This window comes from Neovison vison, chromosome 5 (genome assembly GCF_020171115.1).
Source record: "Neovison vison isolate M4711 chromosome 5, ASM_NN_V1, whole genome shotgun sequence".
In the NCBI taxonomy this organism is placed as follows: domain Eukaryota; kingdom Metazoa; phylum Chordata; class Mammalia; order Carnivora; family Mustelidae; genus Neogale; species Neogale vison.
Genome location: NC_058095.1, coordinates 73,080,777 through 73,085,108, shown reverse-complemented (window position 1 = coordinate 73,085,108; position 4,332 = coordinate 73,080,777). Strand labels below are relative to the sequence as shown.

The following is a 4,332-nucleotide window of genomic DNA, read 5'->3' as shown; positions in this document are numbered from 1 at the left end:
TGCCCAGGAGAAACCATTGCAGCCCCCGCATACCTCTTTTCCACTGACCATGTAACTACTCCCTTCTGTGAACAGAGTCATTTCCGCATCCGGGAGGGGAGTGTCTCTGAGATCCGGCCTTATTCCTGTGACTTGGGTTAAGACCTCCCCACAGTCGTGTGGATGGTCAGCTAGCTCTTCTGGCAGCAGTGTGGCTGGATTTAGCACTGTTGGGGGTCAGAAGGCCACTTTTGGTTCATTGAGGAGAAGGGCCTGATACCCCGTTACTCGGGCGTTCGTCATCCATCGGTCTGGTGGAGTCCGGAGAAGGCCCTTAATCGCATGTGTGGTGGTTATAACAAGATTTTGGCCCAAAGTTAATTTACTCGCATCCTTAACCAGGAGGGCTGTTGCCGCAATTATGTGGAGGCAAGGAGGGAACCCAGCTGCTACTGGGTCTAATTTCTTGCTAAGATAGACCACTGGCCTTCACCATGCCCTAGAGTCTGAGTCAAAACTTCTTTAGTCAGCCCTGCCTTCACATACAAGTGGAAGGGCTTGGTAACATCTGGGATGACCAATGCTGGGGCACACAGTAAGGCTCTTTGTAATTCCCGAAATGCTCCTTCTGCCTCAGCTGTCCACACTCTACCATAGTGAGTCCTCCCTTAGCCATTTTGTAGAGAGGTTGTGCCATCTCCGTGAAGGTAGCATCCACAGCCTGCAGTAGCCCACCGTCCCAAGAAATTCCCTCTTGGAGATCAAAGCAAAAGCAACCGGTATTCCCTGGCAGTCTTCCATCCAAGTACTAACCAGGCCCGACCCTTCTTAGCTTCCAAGATCAGACGAGATCTGGTACCTTCAGGGTGGTATGGCCATAGACAATCATAAGGTTCTTACCCGATATTCTCAGATGAGTGTACGCGACACCCTATATAACATGGAACCGTCCTCCCCTTGCTGGAGGAAGCTGAACTTTCTCATACCCTACTGTTACCTTAATTTGTCCAGGCTTGGTTAGCTACCATATCTCTCTCGTTCATAGTTACATTGGCCCCCGGCCTTCTTGGGCTACTGATGCCTTGTGGTCATACCCATTCTGTACAAAGGAGGAGGTAGTGGAGGGTTTCTAAGTGCTTGGAACAGAATGATGTTTCAGACAGATGGACATGTTGTTCAAAGATGCAGAGGCTGCAGAGAGCCAGCATATTCAGAAACGTGCCAGCAGCTGCACGTGTATCAATCGGGTCAGGTCCCTGGCAGCCTCCGATGGCCAAGATTTGAAGCCTTGACTCCCGAGCTCCTCCCATAGGCCCTTGTGTGACCCATCGAGTCCAGACATCAGAGAAGAGGGACTAGCAGCTCACGGAGCTTCAGAGAGTCCATTCAGACTCCATAGTGGAAGCGGTGGAGCCATAGAGATACATTCACACAGTCAGGCATTTTCCAGATTCAAACAGGTTGGACATCCTCCCCTTTTGGTATCCCTGGCTAATGGGAGGTGATCAGTCTCCCCTTCCATTCTTTTACGAATGGATTTAGCTCTGAGAGTGGCCTTAGGGCTGTTTATCTCTCTTTTACATATCCTACTTTTTACATACAGAGTTGCTTTTCTCATTTCCATCAGTCTTAATTACACTTAACAGAATTTTGTACTCTTAGAAATACCTTAACCTCTACTTAAGACTAAATATAAATCAATGGTGAGTTACAACAGAATTCTTTAGATTGCAAATTTATCAATCAGTTAAGCACAGAATGTGTTCACCAGCAGATTTCAAAAGTACAAACCCAGTTCCAGCAAACAGCGCCCTAGCATTTCATCCCATTTGGTTAGGATCTAGATGTCCAACAAATTTAACTCCATTTGTCATTCAAGCAACCCTTCACAGTTTCAGGTTATCAAAGACTTCGGAAGCCACTTTAACAATTACTCATTAAACCCTTGAAACAGACAGTTAACCATCAGCCCAGCCATCCCTTCGCCAACAGACCTCATGTTCCACCTGGGCCCATTCCACTTCAGATGCCATGCTTTCCCTGCCAGCAAGGGGGAGGGGCCAGGCAGTCCACGTCGGGCCAGAGAAGGCAAGGAATTCCCCGAAACAAAAGAAGTTTTGGCAGCTGCTTGGGAATATTCCTTAAAGTCTCTGTCTCGAGGTTGGTTCATCCCACAGTACCAGTTCTGCTTACCAAAAGTGGCCCACTAGGCACTTATATCCCATGCCCGGCTCTAATGAGCATCAGCATTGGACACCTTAACCCGGCATTTGACTAACTCCAGGTAGCTCGTTATAGCCCTTAACACACAAAATGAGTGAGGGAGAAGCCCCACATCTATTATGAGGAACAGAGAGATGAAAGCTAGCGTCCCCTTACTCTCTGCTTTCCAAATTCCTTCAACCATAACAAAAAACAATAGACAACAACAACAACAAAAAAAAAAAAACCAAAAACAAACAAATAACCACAACCCCAGTGGCCCTCGTCCAGAGCCTGCTGCTGGGGGGGGGGACTTCCTTTCCTGAGCTCCATGAGCTTTTTCATATTCTCCTATTATCTTGTTATTTACCTTTCTATTTGTTGTTCCTTTAGAGTTTCTATAACCTTTAAATGGTTTATTGAAATGTATACTTTAAAAGATGAATTGTGTCCAATCAAGTTCTGGTCATTTTCACCATACTAAATGAAACCCCATTCAAACATTGGTCACTCCCATCTCTTGGCAACCTATCTTAAGTAACTATTAATTTACTTTCTGTTCCTATATATCTGAGTTTTCTGGACATTTCATATATAAACAGGATCATACATGTAGTCTTTTATCACTGGCTTCCTTAATTTGGCCTAATGTTTTCAAGGGTCATCAATATTATAGCATATATCAGTTACCTTATAGAGTACAATATAGGTTTCTGATCCTTTTAAAATTTTGTATAAGATTTTTTATTTATTTGCCAGAGAGAGAGAGAGCAAGCGAGTACACACAAGCAGGCAGAGAGGCAGGCAGAGGCAGAGAGAGAAGCAGGCTCCCCGCTGAGCAAGGAGCCCGACGCGGGACTCGATCCCAGGACCCCTGGATCATGACCCGAGCCGAAGGCAGCGGTCTAGCCCACTGAGCCATATTGTATGAGGTAGAAGTTTAACTTCATCCTTTAAAACAGGTGCTTACTGCTATAATTTCCCTTTAAGTACTGTTTTAATGGCATTCCATAAGCTTTGGTGTGTTGTTTTTGTTTTTGTACTCCATTTGTCATTCAAGCAACCCTTCACAGTTTCAGGTTATCAAAGACTTCGGAAGCCACGTTAACAATTACTCATTAAAGATTTTTTATTTATTTATTTGAGAGAGAGAGACAGTGAGAGAGAGCATGAGCGAGGAGAAGGTCAGAGAGCGAAGCAGACTCCCCATGGAGCTGGGAGCCTGATGTGGGACTCGATCCCGGGACTCCAGGATCACGCCCTGAGCCGAAGGCAGTTGTCCAACCAACTGAGCCACCCAGGCGTCCCAACAATTACTCATTAAACCCTTGAAACAGACAGTATAGCTCAATGGATTTCCTAATCGGGTTTTTCTCTTTGTCCTCCTGACCAAATTTATGGAGTGCATTAATTTCTATGCACTTTTTAATTTACCCAGAGCTTGCCACTGGTGGGGGCTATCTTTATCCCCAACCATCTAAGGGGACTTGAACCCCTCAACTGTCAAAGGGAAGGCAGGGGACTCGAAACCCCCGACCGCGCAGGGGGACTCGAACCCCCCGACCGCCCAGGGGGACTCGAAACCCCCGATGGCGCAGGGGGACTCGAACCCCCCTGACGGCGCAGGGGGACTCGAACCCCCCGACCGCCCAGGGGGACTCGACCCCCGACCGCGCAGGGGGACTCGAACCCCCCGACCGCCCAGGGGGACTCGAACCCCCTGTCGATCTATCAGCAGAGGGATGGGGCGTCCCCGCATCCACTCCAGCCCTGGGGAGCATGGCTGTGTCCAGCTTCTCCCCGGTGGGCTATACCCTGGAGCTCCAACCAGACAGACGGATAGGATCCCAATACCTAGAAACCCAATACCTCAGATCCCAATACCTTGAAACCCAATACCTCGAAACCCAATACCTCAGATCCCAAAACCTCGAAACCCAATACCTCGAAACCCAATACCTCCGGAGGCTTTTCCTAAAAATTCTGATGCTGGCTCAGTTCTTGTCGTTTGATCCCGGACGAGCCCCCAAATGTTAGGGTCCGTGATCAAAAGAACGAGACTGATACAAAGCGAAGGTCAAGCAAAACTTTATTTCGCACCAAGCATCAGGAATCAAACAACTGGTCAGAGCTACCTCTTACGGAAAGGCG

At 47.7% G+C, this 4,332-nt stretch overlaps 1 pseudogene; it reads right to left on the bottom strand.

Moving 5' to 3' along the window:
• Positions 1-743: 743 nt before the first annotated feature.
• On the bottom strand, positions 744-862 carry LOC122908002 (annotated as a pseudogene).
• Between the last annotated feature and the right edge of the window lie 3,470 nt (positions 863-4,332).